Below are 22,316 nucleotides of genomic sequence, written 5' to 3'. Positions count from 1 at the left end.
GTCCCCCAAGTGAGAACTTTCTTAACTAAAACTCTACTCCAGTTCACTGTGTTCATAGCTCATACCTATCCTGAATTAAAGAGTGAATAGTTAAACTGTATAAAATAGAGGATCATTTTTTCTAACGTTCTTTGGATATGAGAGAGGAGTCAGAAATTGAAAAAAAAAATGTGTTGAGATACAGCTATAATCTTGGACTCAGTGGTGTAGGGGACAGAAACAAGTACAACAGAAGACTTTCCTCCACAGGCCCACTATCCTGCAGAGCTGAAAATAGATGCAGGGAAAGTTAGGGGACTACAGAGACCGTGTCACATGTCAGTATCTAAGGGACATGTCAGGGCCTGGAGGTTCACAGAAGGCAGCTCCTGGCTGGGAGACACAGTCGGACCTTTGAAGGAAGAGTAGGAGTTGGATTAGTGGAGAAGAGAAAGTGAGCCACCGAGGTGAAAAGGACATCACAGCCAAGAGGCAGTATGCTGCTGTGTGCAGTGCTTGGTGGATGATTCCGTGACATGAGCACAGACTGTCTACGTTATACCACGGAGAGAAGGATTCACTTAGTAAGGGAGCTGACTTTGTGGAAGTTCTCAAATGCTAGGTAGGGTATTTGAACTTTAGCTCACCCAGAAGACTTTGAGAAAAACTATATGATTATGTATTGCTGAAGCCTGGCTTGGAGAATTTTGAGCATTCCAGATGTTCAAGCTGGTTTTAGAAAAGGCAGAGGAACCAGAGATCAAATTGCCAACATTCCCTGGATCATCAAAAAAGCAAGAGAGTGCCAGAAAAGCATCTATTTCTGCTTTCTTGACTATGCCAAAACCTTTGACTGTGTGGATCACAATAAATTGTGGAAAATTCTGAAAGAGATGGGAATACCAGACCACCTGATCTGTCTCTTAAGAAACCTATGCAGCTGCGAATATTCTCGCTGTTCTGATTTTGTAATAATCAGGGCAGGCTAAACATTCGCTATATTAAGACCCTGCATGTGTCCCCAGACCTAGTTCTTTGCCTAGGTCTGGTTTTATAAATGCTGGTGATAAACCAAGTAAAAAAAAAAAAAAGAAACCTATGCAGTTCAGGAAGCAACAGTTAGAACTGGACACGGAACAACAGACTGGTTCCAAATAGGAAAAGGAGTATGTCAAGGCTGTATATTGTCACCCTGCTTATTTAACTTATATGCAGAGTACATCCTGAGAAACACTGGGCTGGAAGAAGCACAAGCTGGAATCAAGATTGCCAGGAGAAATATCAACAACCTCAGATACGCAGATGACACCACCCTTATGGCAGAAAGTGAAGAACTAAAAAGCCTTTTGGTGAAAGCGAAAGAGGAGAGTGAAAAAGTAGGCTTAAAGCTCAACATTCAGAAAACTAAGATCATGGCATCTGGTCCCATCACTTCATGGCAAATAGATGGTGAGACAGTGGAAACAGTGGCTGACTTTATTTTTTTGGGCTCCAAAATCACTGCAGATGGTGACTGCAGCCATGAAATTAAAAGATGCTTACTCCTTGGAAGGAAAGTTATGACCAACCTACACAGCATATTAAAAAGCAGAGACATTACTTTGTCAGCAAAGGTCTGTCTAGTCAAGGCTATGGTTTTTCCAGTAGTCATGCATGGAGGTAAGAATTGGACTATTAAGAAAGCTGAGTGCCAAAGAATTGATGCTTTTGAACTATGGTGTTGGAGAAGACTCTTGAGAGTCCCTTGGACTGCAAAGAGATCCAACCAGTTCATCCTAAAGGAAATCAGTCCTGGGTGTTCATTGGAAAGACTGATGTTGAAGCTGAAACTCCAGTACTTTGGCCACCTCATGCGAAGAGCTGATTCATTGGAAAAGACTCTGATGCTGGGAAAGATTGAAGGCAGGAGGAGAAGAGGATGACAGAGGATGAGATGGTTAGATGGCATTACCGACTCAATGGACATGAGTTTGGGTAAACTCCGGGAGTTGGTGATGGACAGGGAGGCCTGGCGTGCTGCGGTTCATGGGGTTGCAAAGAGTCGGACACGACTGAGCGATTGAATTGAACTAAATTGATATGATTACGGTTGTGTGTGAGAAGATACAATGTGTTTAAGAAATGTTAATGAGGCAAAGTTGTGAAGGGTAGGGAGAAAATGATGGTGTAAAGATGTGACAGAAAGATTGCTAGTAGTTACTCATATCAATGATATTAATAAAAAGTTAACATTTTAGATGTAATATTAACCGAGGCTTTGCGAAGTAAAACAGATGACAGTATCAGCAATTATTTAGCAGCAAGATATACTTAGTGATAGATTAAAATTTTTAATGAATTTATAAATGAAAATAAATCTTAAAATTTATCTCAAAATTCCTTGTGAATGCCCTGAAGATTTTAAGACTGAGGAATATGGCTTTCTCCTATCGTTTTCAATAGGATTCCAAAGGAACTCATTATTGAAAGATAGCACAGTGTGTTCGTGTGTGTGTGTGTGTGTGTGTGTGTGTGTGTGCGTGTGTATGTTTGGCAAAAATCACATTAATATAATGAAACACCACAGGGTATGATCACTACCTTCATTATGTCATGGTGCCTAATTTATTAGAAAAAGATTACAGACTTTTGGCAGATGACAGGAAAATGAGTAAGTCTCACATTTAAAAATGGATTTTTATTGTAGTCTCCTCTTTGTCTTTGTTGAGTCAATTGCTGTGGGGGTTACATGGAGATAAAGAAAGGGTTTTACTTCTTGAAGAGTTTGCTATCTAGCAGGGGTATAAAAGCCAATATTATTATAAGTGAGTATAGTATAGTGAGTATAAGCATTAGTCTTGCTAAATAGAAGCACTAAAATGCTGACAGCTCTAGTGGAAAAGAGGGAAAGAGAGCAGAGGAAAAGAGAAAGATGGTCTCTGCCTTCAGGGAGGCTGTCATTTCACCAGAGATGTTGGACACAAATATCCACAAAATTAGACTGCATTGTACAGCCACGGTAAGATGATGAGGGCCTGTAAGGGGACAGGAAGTGCATGAGATGCTGAGAGGGGTTATTGAGGATTCCAAACATCAGGAAGCACTGGGGCAGGCCTTGAAGAAAGGGAAGGGTGTGGGTGGATAGACATAAGGTCCAATGCAAGGGTTGGTGAGGAGACCCACTGGGTGGTTTGGAGGTTGAGGTAGAGCAAAGTGGAGAATGGTAGATTAATGCCAGCTGGTGGAAGGTTTGCATGTTCGTTGATTTTAGATTTTACCCTGAAAGCAATGAAGAGCCGTGAATGGCTTTTGAGTGTCAGGAGGGGTGAGATAATGAACCAGTCATATTAGGGCATAATTTGGTGGGGCTTGCAAGAAGATCCAAGCCAACCACAGAACCACAGAAGGCCAGAGACACTTGATCAAGACCTGGGCTAGATTACTTCACTCTGTATGACAGTCTCTAGGTTCATCCACATCACTACAACTGACTCAATTTCATTCCTTTCGATGGCTGAGTAATATTCCATTATATATATGTACCATATCTTCTTTATCCATTCATTTGTTGATGAATATCTAGATTGCTTCCATGTTCTGCCTATTGTAAATAGTGCTGCATGTACATTAGGGTAATGTGTTTTTTTAACTTATGGTTTTCTCAGGGTATATGCCCAGTAGTAGGATTTTGAGTCATAATACATATATATAGAATCTTGAAAAATGGTACTGATGAACCGATTTGCAGGGCAGGAATAGAGATGTAGAGAATGGACTTGTGGACACAGCAAGGGAAGGAGTGGGTGGGATGGATTTAGAGAGTAGCACTGATTTATATACACTGCTGCTGCTGCGGCTGCTAAGTGACTTCAGTTGTGTCTGACTCTGTGCGACCCCATAGACGGCAGCCCACCAGGCTCCTCCGTCCCTGGGATTCTTCAGGCAAGAACACTGGAGTGGGTTGCTATGTCCTTCTTCATTACATATGCACTAGCATGTGTAAAATATTTAATAGATAGCTAGTGGGAAGCTGCTGTTTAGCACAGAGAACTCAGCTTGGTACTCTGTGATGATCTAGAGAGGCGGAATGGGGAGGTGGGAGGGAGGTTTAAGAGGGAGGGAATCAGTCAGTCAGTCAGTTCAGTTGCTCAGTCGTGTCTGACTCTTTGTGACCCCATGGACTGCAGCACGCCAGGCCTCTCTGTCCATCACCAACTCCCAGAATTTACTCAAAATCATGTCCATCGAGTCGGTGATGCCATCCAGCCATCTCATCCCCTGTTATCCCCTTCTTCTCCCACCTTCAATCTTTCCCAGCATCAGGGTCTTTTCCAATGAGTCAATTCTTCACATCAGGTGGCCCAAGTGGAGTTTCAGCTTCAGCATCAGTCCTTCCAGTGAATATACAGGACTGATTTCCTTTAGCATGGACTGGTTGGATCTCCTTGCAGTCTAAGGGACTCTCAAGAGTCTTCTCCAACACCACAGTCCAAAAGCATCAATTCTTTGGCACTCAGCTTTCTTTATAGTCCAAGTCTCATATCCACACATGACCACTGGAAAAAGTATAGCTTTGACTAGACGGACCTTTGTTGGCAAAGTAATGTCTCTGCTTTTTGATATGCTGTCTAGATTGGTCATAACTTTCCTTCCAAGGAGGAAGCGTCTTTTAATTTCATGGCTGCAGTCACCATCTGCAGTGATTTTGGAGCCCAGAAAAATAAAGTCAGCCACTGATACACGTATACATATGGTTTAGTCATGGTGTTGTACAGCAGAAGCTAACACGTTGTAAAGCAATATAGTCCAATAAATACGTTGTTAAATGAAAAAACAAAAGACCTGGGCTAGGGCAGTAGCAGGGATGATCAGAAAGAATGGAAGGAAGACCATTTGTGAAGACAAGATAGAGGAACTTGAATTCCTGGCTGTGAAGAGGGAAGGAGGAGGCTGAGCAGGACTGCCGGTCAGTTAGTCAGAACAGACACTTGTTATCCCAAGAATGGGCTCTCCCACCACAATCCTTGTGCTGGAGGATTCATCCATACTCATCCTCGGGGGAAACATGCCTTTGCTGCCGCAGTGACAACAGGAGCGTTGATGGAGGACAGTGGTGAATGACAAAAGTGATTATGCAGTGATGCATGACAATCGATTCACTCTAAGTTACACCTTCCATCAATATGCAGAACTGGCTTGACGGAATTCAGTGAAAAGAACACCTGAATTCAGGAAGACAACACATTTTCTGGTGTGTCAGCATGACACCAAGGACCCTGTTAAATGCTTCCACTTAAAAAAAAAAGTTGCTCGGGCAAATCAGAATAGTCAGCTGGTAGAATGCTGAGCTAATGAGGCCAGTTTACTCTCGTTACCATGAGAGTCAGTTAGCTCCCCAGACTCTTTCCCCAACGCAGTTTAGATCAACAAGTGTGTGTCCTGGATCTATAAATGCCTGAAAGTGTACCAATGCTCTGTGTTAGTCACTCAGTCGTGTCTGACTCTTTGTGACCCCGCGAACTGTAGCCCACCAGGCTTCTCTGTCCATAGAAATCTCCAGGCAAGCATACTGGAGTAGATTGCCATTCCCTTCCCCAGAAGATCTTCCTGACCCAGCGATTAAACCCTGGTCTCCTGCATTGCAGGCAGATTCTTTACCTGGGGATACTGAAATGGATATAACGATTCCAGTCTTAGAGTGCCAAACCCGTGGGGATGAGCACAGGCTTGGGAGGCAGATGTTCTACTTTCAAGTCGCAGCTTTTCCGTTTACTAGTTATAAGATTTTAAAACTAGTTTGGAGATTTAAAACTTGCTGGCCCTCAACTTTCTTACCTGTAAAGTGGAGATAATAGTACTTGGGATGATTGTAAGGATGAAAAGAGATATTATTTTTTGAATGAAAAGAGTTATTATTATTTAAAAAAAATCTTTTGGCCATGCTGCATGGCAAGTGGGATCTTAGTTCCATGATCAGGGATTGAACTAGCACCCCCTGCATTGGCAGTGTGGAGTCTGAACCACTGGACCCCCAGGGAAGTCCCTAGGTGTAAGATATTTAACACAGTGATTGACACATAATAAGTGTTCTATAAACGACGCTTATTTATCATGTAACAGGTGAAGTACAGTCCCTGAGGGATGTACACAATACTGTAGAAACATAAAGACAGGACATTTAGCCCAGCTTCAGTGAATTCATTGAAGGCTGCCTAGAGAAGATGACTCAAGCTGGTGATGGAATAGCAGGAATGAGCAGGGAAAGAGGGGAGAGGAATTCCAGACAGAGGAGCCAGCAGTGCCTCCTACCAAGTGCTCCGCCAGCTCAGGGCCACTGCATTGCCCCGTGGGAAAGACAACTCCAAAAAAGTTTTGCTGGGAGTGAGTCTGACTTTCATCCTGAATTTTTAAAACCCATGGAGCACAGCCTGTGACCCCTGTTAGGTTTTCACACAATTGTTTGTACACAGTAAATCTGGCAGCTCTGTGCTAGATCCCATTTTCTGAAAACCACAAACCAGCCTGTGCCTGTCTTTTCTTACTCATTCTCATTAAGCATGACTCCTGAGGGTCAGAGGAAGCCCGTGACTGTTGTCCTAGGGAATGCCCTCCACTTCCCTGAAGTAGTTTTCGAAACCGGAAATAGGGCAATTAGTAAAACATCCTGGTGCTTGCAGGGCAAGCCTTTCTCTTGGCCCTGAAAGCATCCTTTCTTTCATGCACTGTTATTGATGCCCAAGATGGTTTCTTTGAGACTGCCTTGTTAGGCCCGAGTTCCAGATGGGGCAATTAAAGACGGACAGGCCGTTATTATAGCTACCTTTGGAAATAGAATTTACAGCACTCACTTGTCCTTTTTGATTCTCCCCCAGCAGAGCTCCCCCCCCTTTCACCTTGGAAGACAGTGAGCTTTGGCAGTTGAGGGAGCAGTGTGCCCGGCCGGCTTCTGCAGGGGCCACGGTGTCCCTCTGGATGAAAGGCTCAGCGGAACTCTAAGTCATTATCGTGATCAAGGACGAAGGAACAGTTTCAGCGTGTAAATGCAGATGCTCTCTTGGTTTCTGTGATAGATGTGTTCCCAGTGCCAATGCAGCACTGTGTTGAATTCTTTTTAAAATCTGAAAGACCTGCAGGCTCTTCTCTCCTTTTCTTAAATCCATTTCCCCGTTGAGATGAAAAATGTAATACTTTTCAGCTTACTTTAGACTTTCTTCAAAAGTATTTCTGGAAAAGGATCCTTCATGTGGAGCATATGAAAACTGTCAGAGGATGGGAGAGAGTGAGGTTTTAAAAACACACTAATGGACAGCCATTATGCCGTGGGGAGTTCCCCCAGAGAGCAGAAAAATGCAGGCTGGGGAGGTCGGGGGAGACAGAGCATAGAAGCCCTGGATTCAAGGAAGAACACAGTCTAGAGACACTAAAAAACCTGGATGCATAATGAGATGGGAAAATAATACCAGCCAAGACAAAGATTGCCAAGGTTCGCCCTGGGAGAGAGCAAAATAGGAGTTTGAAGCCTGACCAATTGAGTTCAAATGCTGCCATTTCCTCTTGCTAGCTATGGTACCAAACACATTGCTTTTCATGTGACTCAGTTTCCTTGCCTATAACATGGCCTTAGAAATAACTTCTGCATAGGGTTGTTGTGATAATTAAGTGGGATGATGTATGTCTAGTGTTCACTTTATTCACTGGTAAGAGTAGTGCTCAATAAATGCTGTTTTTTCTTATTATTGCCATTAGTGTTATTCTCACTGACACAAGGGCACAGACAGCTTCATAGCCTGCTTTTGAGACAATGGCCAGTCCTGCTTTCCCTCTGGGAGTTTATGTGTGTGTGTTTTCTCTCTCGATAGCAGTGGACTCACACATTTAATCCCATTACTGGGGTTTCCTTGTTTACATCCCTGTTCCACCTCCTTGAATGTCTGCCATGGCACCGGACTCCGCATGGAGCTTACTCGCAGGCAGAGGGCTGTGTTCTAGTAGCAACTTGGGTCCCAAGAGGAGGTCTGGTGACTCATTTCCATCTCATCATGAGTTGCCTGTCTCCTACGCCAGGGCTGGAAAGCAGTGGACTGGAGGTTTGTGCTATGAGCAAATCTGAATCATGGAGAGAATGTGAAGGAAAATGAGGAGCAGTTGAAAAATACTCCATAGGAAAGAAATGGTAAGCTTCATGGTTTCTTTTGCACTTTCCCAATTCAGCCTCTAGAAAAGGTGTCATAAACCTCTGCAGGAGTGACTAAGGGCTGGGACAAAGGCAGGCCTGTTACAGACGTCCCTGTAACTCCAGAAGCAAATCTCTTTTTTACCCCTCTTAAATAACTCCAGAACATTACATGGCATTAACGAGTTTCCCAGGACAGGAACTTCTAGTTTATTACTTGCTCACATTGTCATCAGAAATTAATTTTGTCCCTGAAAGACAAATTGGCTGGTAGCTTATGAAGTTAAATGGAAAGAACAAGTGCGCATCTGTTTCTTCTGCATTTTGTCTCCTTGGTGTCTTACATATAAATGAATCAGAGTGTTCAAACTTAAATTAAGATCTTTGGCTAGATAAACAGTTAAAACTGGTTCCCATAGCTACCTCTCACACATAGCTGTGATTGCATTATAATCCCCTAGTAATCAGCTCTAAATGAAAGAAAGATGATAAGGGTGCTCTTTTCAGTTTTCAGGACTGATTTTTATTAGCTCTCAATCAGTCCCGGACTGCTCTGTCTTTCATCACATTGTGGTAGTGTTTGTAGAATCATTAGAGTAATAAAGTGTAAATCTTACTGAGGTGCATTATTCTTGAGGTGTTTTATATAAGGAAAACTCTGAAGATTACACTGGCTGGTACAAGAAAGATTTGTTTCTGAGACGAAAGTAAGACTGTAATGTATGCTAGATTCATTTATTCTTTACCGGAGTCAAAACCTGATGAATTATCCAGCCTAGGTAAAACAACCACCACAAAAACCTCTTGGACTTAGGCAGCAGAGTATTACCATAATATAGATTTGCATGCATTTAGCCATTTCCTCATTTGCCTTGTTATCCTGCTCCCACACTCTTCCAGTGTAAAGCCCTCCCATTACAGACGCATTACCCACAAAACCGCAAGCTTTGCTATTCCCAATGTGATTTCTTTTGCAAACCAGTGTAATCCAATAAAACATCGTGTCGCACCAACATTGAAGTATTTATTGCAGAGTACATTGCAGCTTAAAAAAGTGCACTTGCCCCCACCCTTTCTCGTATATCACAGAGTGACCTGCCCCTTCAACCTCATTTGGGTTGGAGATCACAAAGTGGAGAAAAGTGGCCATCGACAAGCCTCCTCTGCACCCACTTTGGATTTTTCTAGGCCTATCCAAGAGATGGTAGCGAGGAAAGGCAATGGCTCTGACTTTCCCCAAGTGTTGGAGGATTTTTCACAGATTTCGCAGGTGTGCTCCACATTTGCAATTAACAGAATACTTAATCCTGACATGCCTTTCCTTTCCCAAAGGCTTTATTATGGCTGGAATATGTTACAATGCATCATACACATAGGTACCCATAAAAATGCCTGCTTGTTTTAAACGTGGGATTTTATTCATTTTATGTTTATATTAGGCCGAAAGTGTCCCTATATTTTAGTGACAGACATTTACACTCATCCATGGGGTGAGAAACAATATCATGCAGCAGTATGTAGCCTCTGCAAGAGCTTATAGAAATGTGGTGGCCTCATATTTAATTTTAAGTTACTGTTTTTTAAGGAAAGGTTTTGCCTGAGATAATTATTACAGTTTCCATGCTCACAGGGCAATTATGTGCATCTCCACAACCAGCAGAGTGTCTGTAAGATTCAGGCAACTAGAGAGTCAGGTAGTGGCATGGTGAAGATTTTCCCCAGGTATCTTTTCGGTTGCTATCATTATATGTAAAAATATGGGTAGGATTAGACCTGCAGATAGAGTTTTTAGAGACCAACAAGAAGAAAGCATTTGATTAGGGTGGTTCTGGGTGATAAAGGAAATCTCATTTTCAGACTTTTTTTTTTAACCCTTAGTCCTGAGTCCATTTTAAATGTAAAATGTACATTTTACATTTTAAAATATTTAAAAAGCCCGAGTTTAAGCGCTGGTTCCCTCTTCTTCTTTTTTAAAAGAAAGCAAATAAAATATTTTGCTGATGATGGCGCTTCTTGTATGTGTTTGCATGTTGGTACTTAAATGCAATATGTCTGGAAGATGTTGCTATTTCACACTACGCGCACAAGAAAGAGTAAATTGTAGGTCCTGATTATCAACAGATAACAAGACATACTGTATATAAATAAATGCTCAGCATCAAAACCCATTATTGGATTAGCTATATAATCATGTCTCAGGCTGTAAGTCTGTGCTGACAAATGAACACTTTTCATTTGGCTCAAGGTCCTCATCAGCAACGGAACTAATTTTACATTCTCACCCATTAAGTGAATAAGATGTGGAAAAAGCTGTCTGCTTTTTGAAGTGTAAATTTGCTGCTACAGGCTGTGCAGACCAAAGCGCTTTTGAAGCAGGCAAATGAGATCATCTCTAGGGACATGTGAACCTCACAAAGTTTAGGTCATTTCTGTTGAAGGGACGAAGTGTGTCTGCATGTGTTCTTGTGGTTTAGGTGCCCATGCACTTTGGGCTGTGTGGGTGTTCTGGATGGTGTGGATGGTGAACACCTGGAATAAACCCGGGAGAGCATAGGGAGCATAGGGAGTGCCGTCTTTATCTTCTCCAGAAACCAAGTACTCCTAGAATCTGTGAAGAGCCTGAGATAGAAAAATCTGGGGTTGGCACTAGACCGTCAGGATCCCCAGCCCTCTGTCACCCTTGAGAAAGGACATCAAAGCCTCTGAGCTTCCAGTTCTGAATGTCTTGTAGGACTGGACTGCTCCGTGGAGGTGCCAAGATAAGATGCTGGTACTGCTGGGGCTGACTGGGGAGCAAGATGAGCCAGGAGGAGGAAACTTCCTACTTCAACCATTCTGAGTGATTTTAAATATGCTATATGCTGATGACTTCACATTTATATCTGTAGCACAGACTTCTTTGTACTCCACATTCTTGTATGCAACTGCCTACTTGGTCTATCTACTTGGATGGTTCGTACATATCTCAAACTTAACATATCCAAAATAAAACTATGGGGCTCTATCCCAAAATGTGTCTCTATTCCCCAATTCCTCCTCATCTCATAAATTTCATCACCATCTTTCTTCTTGCTAAAGCCAGAAACTTAAGAGTTATCCTCGATTCACCCCTTTCCCTCACCAGTGAAATGCAATCTACCAGCAGTCATGCTGGTTTGATCAACAGAATATACCCTAAATCTCCTTGAACTCCTAGGCCAGGTGAAAGTCACCTCTCACCTTGACAACAATGACACTGCCCCTCCAACTGCTTCTCTAACCACCCCTCCAACCCTTACTTTAACCACCGCTTCTCCTCATTAATGCTGAGCAGAGAGTAACTGTAAAATATGTGTGTTATGGGTTGAATTGTACTTCTCCTTAGTAATTGTATGTTGAAGTCTTTAACCTCAGTACCTCAGAATGTGATCTGATTTGGAAATAGAGTAATTGCAGGTGTAATTAAATAAGATGAGGTCATACTGGGTATGGAGTGGGTGCTTATCCAATATGACTAGCGTCCTCATAGAAAGAATGTCATGAGGAGAGAAAGAGAAACAGACAGAGGGAAGATGATGTGAAGACACAAGGAAAAACCATCCATAAGGAATGCCAGAGATTTCCAGCGAACCACCAGAAGCTTCGAGAGGCATGAAACAGGTTTTCCCTCCCAGCATTAGAAGGAACCGAGCCTATGGACACCTTGATCTTGAACATCTAGCCTCCAGAGCCATGAGACAGTGAATTTCTGTTGTTTAATAAGCTAGTCAGTCTGTGGTGCTTTGTTATGGCATTCCTACCAGATGAATGCAGTGTGCAATCATGTCCCTCTACTACTTAGAGCCCCTGCAAATGGTTTCCCATTTTATTTAGGTTCAAATCCCAATTCCTCATCCTGACCTACAGAACTCTACAATCTGGCCCTCTATTCCTCCAGTCTCATTTCCCACCAATTTTCCTTCACCAGCGTCAGCCACACCAGCTGTTGTTCTATTCCTCAGGCATGCCCAGCTCCTTCTATTTTCATGGCCATTGCACAAGCTGTGCCCTTGACTTGAAGTGCTTGCCTCCTTCTCAATTCTGATTGCATGGCTGACACCTGAACCTTTAGGTCCTAACTTATATGTCACCCCTCCTATCTCTGCTGTCATTTTCTGTCTTGGCTCCAATTTTCTTTTATAATTACTTATCATGATGTAAAAGGCTTCGCTTGTGGCTTGGCGGTGAAGAATCCCCCTACCAATGCAGGAGACATGGGTTTGATCCCTGGGTCAGGAAGATCCACTGGAGAAGGAAATGGCAACCCATCCCAGTATGCTTGCCTGGAAAATCCCATGGAAAGAACAGCCTGGCGGGCTATAGTCCATGGGGTCGCAAACAATCAGACATGACTTAGCAACTAAACAACAGCACAATTATGATACGTACACTTACTTTATATTTGTATAGATGCTCTTTTATAAATCTAGACCATAAAGTTCAGGAGGTCACATCAGTCTGGTTCATCAGTGTAAGGCCAGTGCCTAACATAGTGCCTGACACACTGGGTGTTCAATGCATATTTGTTCAGTGAATAAATGTATACAGTTAACTTAGAGAAGCATCTTTTCCTCAAGACTTGTGGCTGATGAAATGTTTCACGTAAGCCTTTATCCGTTGGTTACTGCTTGAAAAAGGGTAATTATTATGTAAGAAACATCCACTGGCATCTCTCCATGCTGGTAATGTTTAGATTACCTCATATCCTCAAGATTATCTGTCTATAAGTAGAGGAACTGATCAAAAATTTAGGTAAAAGGATATGGTAGGAAAAACGGGCTGTGAGTCAGGTCTTTGCCCATTAATTGCATCATGAAGTTTGTGAATCCTCTCCCAGAAAGAGCATTGCCTTGGCAGGCCAAAGAGTACATTGCTTTATAGAAATACTCTGTGATCTCAGCTTTTGCCAAGTTGAAAAATAGGAAGTTGTGTGGGTGAGTGTGGGGGAGATTGCTAGCTATCCACCAAAATCTGTTCTCTTTTCTTGCTGGGCACAAAATTAAATGACATTTCCCAGCCTCCCTTGCAGTTAGGTGTGGTCATGTGACTGAGTTCTCTCCTATGATACATGAGCAGAAATGACAGATGTGATTTCCAGACCCAAGGCTCTGGAAACCTCCTTTGTGCACTGTCCATGATCATTTCTCTCTGGTTTGTGGAACTGTCAATGCCCAGGGCAACTCTAGAAAACATGGTTGAAAATGCAAAATGACCATTATGCTGGGTCTCATTTGACCATGTGGAGAAGTCCTTCCCTGCAGACCTGAACTGAGCAGGTAATCCTAGCAAGTAGTTTGTATGATGTCACTGAAGTTTTGGGGTCTTTCTGTAACTGCAGGCTAGTCAACCCTCACAGTATCATGTCACGTTCTTTAAGAAGCTGACACTTGTGAAAGGGGTGAAACTAGCACTAATGATGTTGGTTAAAGGAGGAGGGACTCGAATGAACTGTTAGACACAAGCAAGAGTCTCTTCTCTCTCATGAGGCAACCAAGCCATGGGAACTAAACGTTTGATCCCTGATGGGGCAACTAAGATCCCGCATGCTGCATGGCCTGGCCAAGACACCAAAACCAAAACCCAAAACTCGTTCTTCAAACACTCTGTGAGCTGAAGGAGATTAAGGAAAAAGATGGAGTCCGTGAATTACCTACAGAGTTGTCCCAACAGCTGTTGCTGTGACACTGTGTTACTCTAGGTTATTCCCATTTCTGGTCATGACCCCTCCTGAGGGCATGGAAAAGACTCTGAAACTAATAACAGAAAGACAAAGTTGAAACTAAGAGCAGGAAGATGAAATTTGTGAGGTAAGCACTCAGGACCTGAAAGGGGAAGAAAAACGCAAATTCTGAAGGGCATTCAGCCACTTGAATAACTTCTCAACTGTCATATCTGCAAGGAAGATGGTGACTAGTCCAGGGCTTGATACATCTTATGTATTCAATGAATGTTTGAGAAATAAATAAATAAGCTATTTCATTTGAACCCCAAAAACGTTATGAGGAGATAAAATTTTACTGTAGACAGTGTTGTTTGCTTATTGGGGTCAAAACCATTCCTGTTCCTTTTTTTTTTTTTTTTTTCTCCTTCTTGGTCTGTGGAAGACTATACTTTCCAGTCCCCATGCAGTTAAGTGGGGTCATTGGCTGGTTCTGGACAAAGAATTGTGCATGGAAGTAACACAGCAGGAAAGACTCCTGCAAATTTTCTCTGCTGCTGCAGCCAGTCCTATGGCCCTATGCTGTGGATCCTCTGGCCCTCACTGACTTGCACTGGGTGTGTAATATGAGCAAGAAATAAGATTTTGTTGGATTAAGCATCATATGTCTTATATTCCAGCAGAACCTGCACTACCTACCTGGACCAACCGTCAGCAGCCTCCTCCTTTTCTCTTTATGTAGTGAGAAGCTCAAAATTTGCCAGCTCTTCTCCAGAGGTCATCTGCTGCAGGAGAGCTGGCTCTTCTCCTAGCTTCAGGGGTGAAATGGGTGTGGTCCAAGCTGATCAGGGTCCTCTTAACACGTCGTCAGTGATTACTTAAATTATAGGCTTGTAAACCACATCTGGCCAATGTGGTGTCTGGGGAACTCTGATAGGGGTTTTGGTGGGAAATTTTCCCTCAATTTTAAATCAGGAGACAAGAATGCTTCCTTTTCATGCCTTAAAGCATTATTTTGGGAGGATATGGAGCTGCTGTAACCATCTCGTGGCCAAAGGGGAGATGTCAACACACTGAAGATGAATGCCTAGAGATGAAGAGGGATCCTCCTTAGACTATTTTTGGTTGAATATTCTGTTCCTTGTATCTCAAAGCATCCAACAGATTATCTCCATTTTATTGAAGCTGAAAATGAAGTTCAAAGAGTATAAATGATTCACCTAAAGTCTCTTGGCTTGCGAGCAGAAATCAGGTCTTCTAACTTTAAGTCTTCTCTTTACACTGTTCAGGGAACAATGGCAACTAGGTTTTCTCTCATCAGCCAACCCAGTTAATTGGGGATAGCCACTTAGAGACCCACTCCAATGTTCTTGCCTGGAGAATCCCAGGGACGGGGGAGCTTGGTGGGCTGCCGTCTATGGGGTCACACAGAGTCAGACATGACTGAAGCAACTTAGCAGCAGCAGCAGCTACTTAGAGAGTTGTGCTGAGAAGTTTTTAAGATCATATCCAGTAAGAAAAACGGTTTGGATTGATTAATAATTTTATGAGTAAAAGATAGGAAAGTAGCACACTTTTCTATCATTGTAATAAATCATGTAATTCTGGATTAACTTTATGGGGGGGGGAGGAGTTGTGTATGAGTTATCAATTGCTGGCTAAAAAATTACCCCCCAATTTAGTAACTTAGAAAAACCAAACTATGGGTGTGAATTAGCTGAGTGCTGCTGTCAAATTTCTCAGTGGTTGCACTCACTCAGGCTCTCTGGTTGCACTGGGGCTGCCATCTAATCTGTAGCCTTGACTAGGAGAGGACCTGCTTTCAAGCTCACTCCTGTGGTTATTGGTAGGATTCTGCTCCTCCTGCACCATAGGACTGAGGGCCTCAGTTTTTTAATGGCTATGCTCAGGTCTCTGTTGCCTGGGTCTAATCATAGAGCAGTTTATCCTAGGGTGGCTGGCTTTCCTGAGTCAACAAGCAAGTGAGAGGGCATCCAAAGAAAGAAGATACAGACTTTTAGTAACCCAATTTTGGGTTTTACATCTCATTGTTTATGTAGATTTTATTCATTCTAAGTGGACCCATAAGTTCAGCCCACACTCAAGGAGAGGGAATTACACAAAGGAGTGAATATTGGGAGGCAGGGATTAGGAGGCAGTTATTTTCAAGGCTGCCTACCTACCACAAGGGATACATTTTTAAAAAGCACATGCAATTACTTTTTCTGTTACCATTTCTGTAATTGTTATGGCTAACTACTTGGCCTCAAGCATTGTGGTTTTTTTCTTCTCAAGGTTCTAGTGTTTCTCTGTGGGTTCAGGCGATACCATGAGGGGCTATCATGTGTCACCTTTCCATGTCAAGGGATAAGCACATAGTAATAATTTAAAATAATATTAATCATAATAATTAATAATATTAGAAAAGTCCCACAGCACAGTGAATGCCATTGATGTTAGCCTTTCTGCTCTTCCTTCTTCTCCCCAGTCCTGGTCACATGACACATTTGCCTGTCTGGAAACTAAACATCACTCTCTCTCTCTGACACTCTTGTCTCCTCCCCATGCATGACCCAGCGCTGCCTTTAAAGCCAGTCTACTCCTGAAAATGTGCCTGTTGGTGGAGGGCACGTGGAAAAAATACAGAAGGGGAGTCATTCTCTGGGCAATGTCTGACACAGACACACATGTTCGTGAGAGAAAGAATATTTCAAGGATTCTGGAAAAAAACAAGATTGGAGGTAGAATGGGTTAATATTTCGAAGGAGATGAACTGTCATGGGGTTGTGACTAGTCTAGCAGGCTGGGAGAGACCAGAGGATAACCGGACTTTTAATAAAGGGAAGCAGATTCAATTAATCATGACAAGAAAATGAGCGAGGAGTGCTTTTCCATTGTTATTTAATAAGAAAACTGTGTAATTAAGTGATAAAAATAGTTTTTGCAAGAAGCAGGCAGTTAAATAGTTTATAAAGCCAGTCAGGCCAAGTCCTCAGCATCCCTGTTAGCAATCAGAATGCTTTTTATATGGTGTCTTTCTTTGGAAACGCACGGCCATCTCTCCACAGACATTACCTCATTTGCTTCCCAGCCTAATGAATGCTTTATGGCTGAGAAATGATGGAGGAGGCAAGTAAGATGGAAGAGAGGGAGAAACTGAGGCATGGGAGGGGAAAGTGGGAAGGGGGGGACCTGCGGTGTTCCCAGGAAGCTTCTGTAAGCAGTACTTAGCTTTAATCATTTCTAACTTCCTGCCTCTTAATTGTGTTTTGGACATTAGCTAATGAATTCAAATGAAACAATTGCTTCTCTCTTCTAAGAGCTGCAGAGAGGAACCTGGGCTGTGTATGTATTATGGCCAATATGATACTATTCTTCTGAATCGGAGGTGGGGGTGGAAAGAGATCCTGGCATTTGCCATCTGGTAAGCCTGTCTTTAATCCTCAGTAAAGTAATGGAATGGAGATGAAGAAAAAAATTGCGAAAGAATCAAGAGCATAATGCCACCATGAGCAAGCAGCTGTCTGGATTTTTAAAGAGCAAATTCCATGAGACAAATTTAATTGCATTTTTTAATAGAATTAAGAAAAAAAAAAAACCTCCACAACATTAGTGGGTTGAAGGAAATGAAATGGATGTATCCAGAAATCTCACTTCAAAGATGAATTCTACCAGGCTGGTACTGAGGTCTGTCTCATGGATTGAAACCTGGCTGGAAGGCCATGTGAGCAGCCGCTGGGCGACCATGGTCCGGCTGGGAGATGGTGTCCAGTGGCATGCTTCTGGCAGGCTCTGAGATGGGCTGGTATCTACAGAGCATCATTATTAATGACTTGCAGGAGGTGACAAGCAGAACTTTAATTAAACGTGCACATGTGGCCAAGTGGGAACTTGGCGGCGAAAACACCAGAGAGGCAGGCGCATAATACCTAGGTACTTGTTTTTGAGCTTCTGTGATCTGGCCTGCAAGAAGTGTCTTGACTTTAGTTCCCCTCCTCTCTCCCTGCTGTCTTGGGCTTGAACCAGATTTGTGCATGGTGTCACAGGGGAAGTGGCAGGGAGGTGTCTTTGGAGCAGGCTCATGAATCCCCTTGCCAAACACCAGGGTGTGTACTAGCTGCACCTCTAGCTGGATGCTCTGAAAACATAACCTTACAAAAATTAATATTGATATTAGCAGAGTAATGAAGCAGCTGCAAATCTGGTTCACAAATGTCTCACCCCATTTCATGGCATGTTTACATCTGTAAAGGGGAGAACACGCAGGAGATGCAGGGATGGGTAGCATCTCCTCTGAATCATTTTCAGGGCAGCCCGTTGGTCCGTGAGTTTTTCCTAGGACAAGCCTGGGTGGTTTGATGTCTGAAGACATTCAGGCTTTTGGAATGAGGTGGCTTGCCCCCCATGCTAAAGAAGACCATGCTGATAAGTGAAGTTCAAGCATTACAGAGTTTCACATTCAATCAACATTTATTGTCTTCTTGAAATATCATCCCTAATAATTCCACTGGCTTGGCTGGTAGCTTCGTCACAACTGAATGTTGGCACTGCCTCTGTTGAAACTTACATTTATTTGAAAATGCCCCTGTCGCCAAGGTAGAAAGATGGTTCCAGGAGAATGCACGCTCTCTGCTCAGAGATATCAAGTACTGTGTGTTCTGAGATGGTAGATTATCTTTGTGCTTTATTTAATTTGGGAACCATTATCCAAACTCTCTGTAGACAGGGAGAGTTTTGTAATGGCAAAGGTGATCTACCCTGTGTCCTTCTGAGACTATACTGTGGCCAGTGAATACAGGTGTGCAAGTGCTTAGGAAGAGGGATAAAAATACCACTACCGCCCAACAGCAATAGCATGACCTCCAGTATTCACTGTGCTGGTGGGCACTATCTAATTGAGTTAATATAACAATGCTATGGAGATAAGGATTTTTATTGCCCTTATTTTAAAACAAGAAAAATGGATCAAGATTGAGATGGAAGGTTTGAGAGTACAGAGTAAACTCCAGAGAGCAAAGCCTGTAGAAGGCAGAACTGACCTGAGTCTTAGGCCCATTGCTCCAGCTTTGGAACCATCACCTAATATTGACCTAGGGTTACTTTGGCAGGGGATTTGATGGCTGGATAATAATGGATCTGGAGTCCAAGGTCAAGACAATGGCATATCACCCTTTAATTATCTATTTAATATTTTCTTAGAGGAGTGGCTGAGATTTCCCTGAAGGATGCGCAGAGATGAAGGACCCCTAGTGGCAGGATCTTGCCTCTTTCTCACTCTCAGGAGCCATTCAGTTCTGGCCCCAGACTTGCATAATCCACCCAGGAAAGCAAAAGTTCTGAGCTGGCCAGCCCCATCTTCCTGAGAAGGCAATTCAGTGACCCTCTGGTTACTTAAGCACACCCCTTTTTGAGTATTATATCCCACCTCTGGGAGCTTATTGAATCATTTGTTCCAGATATATAGCATGCTACCTTAGAGGATTTCTGAGAAGTTCAGTGATCATTACATGTCCAGAGATTTTTTTTTTCTTAGATCCAAGTGTTAATTTAGAAATTTTATAGATCAATGCCCCAAATTGCTATCCTTCTGGGACAGGCAGAGTCATCTATTTGACCTCTGACTAGGATGGCAGGAAGCAGGCTTAGGGTTGAAGAGAGTGGACAAAAAGCTTAAGATCCGGGCAAGGATATCTCAATGGTGACAAAAGCGCTTTTGACCTTAAAGCTGTAACTGGATATTTTGGGTAACATACTATGGGGAGATCATCAGATTTTTCCCCCAAGTTCTCAGTTATAGATTTTATTTTGCAATGATAGACCCATCCCAGATATCTTTTCTTTTTTTTTTAAATTTTTCCCATTTATTTTTATTAGTTGGAAGCTAATTACTTTACAATATTGTAGTGGTTTTTGCCATACATTGACATGAATCAGCCATAGATTTACATGTGTTCCCCATCCCAATCCCCCCTCCCGCCTCCCTCTCCATCCCATCCCTCTGGGTCTTCCCAGTGCACCAGCCCTGAGCACTTGTCTCATGCATCCAACCTGGGCTGGTGATCTGTTTCACCCTTGATAGTATATTTGTTTCAATGCTGTTCTCTCAGAACATCCCACCCTCACCTTCTCCCACAGAGTCCAAAAGTCTGTTCTGTACATCTGTGTCTCTTTTTCTGTTTTGCATATAAGGTTATCATTACCATCTTTTTAAACTCCATATATATGCGTTAGTATACTGTATTGGTCTTTATCTTTCTGGCTTACTTCACTCTGTATAATGGGCTCCAGTTTCATCCATCTCATTAGAACTGATTCATATGAATTCTTTTTAATGGCTGAGTAATATATTCCATGGTGTATATGTACCACAGCTTCCTTATCCATTCGTCTGCTGATGGGCATCTAGGTTGCTTCCATGTCCTGGCTATTATAAACAGTGCTGCGATGAACATTGGGGTGCACGTGTCTCTTTCAGATCTGGTTTCCTTGGTGTGTATGCCCAGGAGTGGGATTGCTGGGTCATATGGCAGTTCTATTTCCAGTTTTTTAAGGAATCTCCACACTGTTCATAGTGGCTGTACTAATTTGCATTCCCAGCAACAGTGTAAGAGGGTTCCCTTTTCTCCACACCCTCTCCAGCATTTATTGCTGGTAGACATTTGGATACAGCCATTCTGACTGGTGTGTAATGGTACCTCATTGAGGTTTTGATTTGTATTTCTCTGATAATGAGTGATGTTGAGCATCTTTTCATGTGTTTGTTAGCCACCAGATGTCTTTTAAAAGTGAGTTTGCCCTCCAACTTCAAGGATGAATCTAATTTTTCACCTTTGTATCTGGCTGGCCTCATGACTTTCTTGTAACCAATTGGATGCAATGGAAGTGATACCAGGTGATCTTCAAGATTCGGTTGGAGAAAGCCTGAAGCTTCTCTAAGGCCTTCTTCTGAAGCTGCTGACATTGCATAAGGAGGGCTCTTAGAGAGAGCCCTACTTGCTGTTTTCTGGCAGTCTCTGCCTTTCTTATTCTTTGGCTCCTGGCATCTAAGCCATTCTTTTACCATTCCCCAGCTCCTATGTTTTTGCATTCATCCCCTCCTCCTTTTCATCCCCCTGGATTTTCTTACTCTTATGCGCTCCCCTGCCATGTGGGGAACAGGGAAGATGAAAAGAAAGGGGGTCATGTGAAGAGTGGGGGAGGGTATGCTGGAAACTTTACTACATGGGTACATTTTCTCTCCTGACAAGACTTGGAGCTCAGTGGGACTATTTTAATTTTTCAGATGAGGAGACTGAGGCTCAGAAGAGTGAATTAACTTGCTGAAGTTCACCTAGCAGGTAAGTGTTGGACCTGAATATGTTCTTAGAACTGTCTAATTCAAGAAACCGGTCTATCTCCATTGGTGGAGTGACTTACGGGGGGAAACCTTAACAATTCATGGTCCACAATCATGTTTTAGTTAACTGCCTAGCAAACCATAGCGTGTTCTCTTCCACAGTAAGGCTTTGATCACTTCAGCAAATCCTCTGGTGTCTTTGTAAAGTCCAGAGTTAAATGAAAAAACAACAGAGAACAGAATTCCCAGGTTTTGTTATCAACGTAAATCTGAACCTCATGATATCTTATCTTGGCAGTCAAGTTTCTGGTGATCGCAACAGGCAAGTCTACAAGTGCTTTCTTTCTTTCCATCTGCAGAAGAAAAGAATATCTATCATAAGCTTAAAATATGAGGTATCAAAATGGCAGTGCCCAGTAGATAGATTTAGATGTTCAGTAAATAATTGTTGAAGAAATAAATGATTGGTATTAAAACTTTTACTTTTGTATTTATTTTAGGATATCCAATGTTTTAGTTTCAACAGTACATCCCACCATATGTGTGTGTGTGTGTGTGTGTGTGTACATGCCCAGGGATGAGGATGTGAAGGTTAGGGGTAGCTGTGATGGTCCAGAATGGTGTAAAAGGTTGTACAACCCCATGTATGAAAATCATGGTATCATTCTAGACCTCACTGTGTTCCTTTGCAAAGTGAAAATGAGGTCCCTTCAGTTCTGTATATGACCATCTTGGTTCTTAGCATTGAGACCTAGGCGTGTTTTTATTAAATGCTCAGCCTGGGAAACTGGCAGCATGAATGTGGAGTTTAATCATACAGTAGGGATTTTTAATCCAAACATTATTTATCCAGGACTAATCAAAAATACAATGAAAGGATTTAAAAAATAAAAAGCAAACTGAGAAACTGCCAGCCTATAAAACAAGCGCTTTTCCTCTTTAGCTCTCACAGACTCATTCTAACATCTGTGGGATTTACAGGTGTTAAAAATGCCCCTGAAAGGAGTCTTTTTATTTCCTGGGGTGATGGGGATATATTGATAATTACAGGGGGAAATTCGTTTTTTTAAAATAAAACAATTAAAAGAGCTTAGTGTTTAAGTGAAGAAGAATGTAATTTTCCTTTATTTTATCTACCATTAAATGGATGGCACAAGCTATTAGATGAGTTT

The 22,316-nt window shown here is 42.4% G+C and overlaps 1 long non-coding RNA gene and 1 other non-coding gene across 2 annotated transcripts in view; both read left to right on the top strand.

The window, feature by feature from the left end:
• Positions 1–919: 919 nt before the first annotated feature.
• LOC122678527 lies at positions 920–1,051 on the top strand. The gene has a single exon (XR_006336188.1). It is a non-coding gene; the product is annotated as a small nucleolar RNA SNORA72 (small nucleolar RNA).
• Positions 1,052–8,040: 6,989 nt separating this feature from the next.
• Positions 8,041–22,316, top strand: part of LOC122677511 — a 68,717-nt gene continuing 54,441 nt past the window's right edge. Inside the window, exons 1-2 of the long non-coding RNA XR_006335820.1 lie at positions 8,041–8,131; positions 21,091–21,145. This is a non-coding gene — a long non-coding RNA (uncharacterized LOC122677511). The remainder of the gene's footprint in view (positions 8,132–21,090; positions 21,146–22,316) is intronic.

Source organism: Cervus elaphus, chromosome 20 (assembly GCF_910594005.1).
Source record: "Cervus elaphus chromosome 20, mCerEla1.1, whole genome shotgun sequence".
NCBI classification, from domain to species: domain Eukaryota; kingdom Metazoa; phylum Chordata; class Mammalia; order Artiodactyla; family Cervidae; genus Cervus; species Cervus elaphus.
Note: the sequence above shows the minus strand (reverse complement) of the source record. Positions and strands in the feature narration are given on the sequence as shown.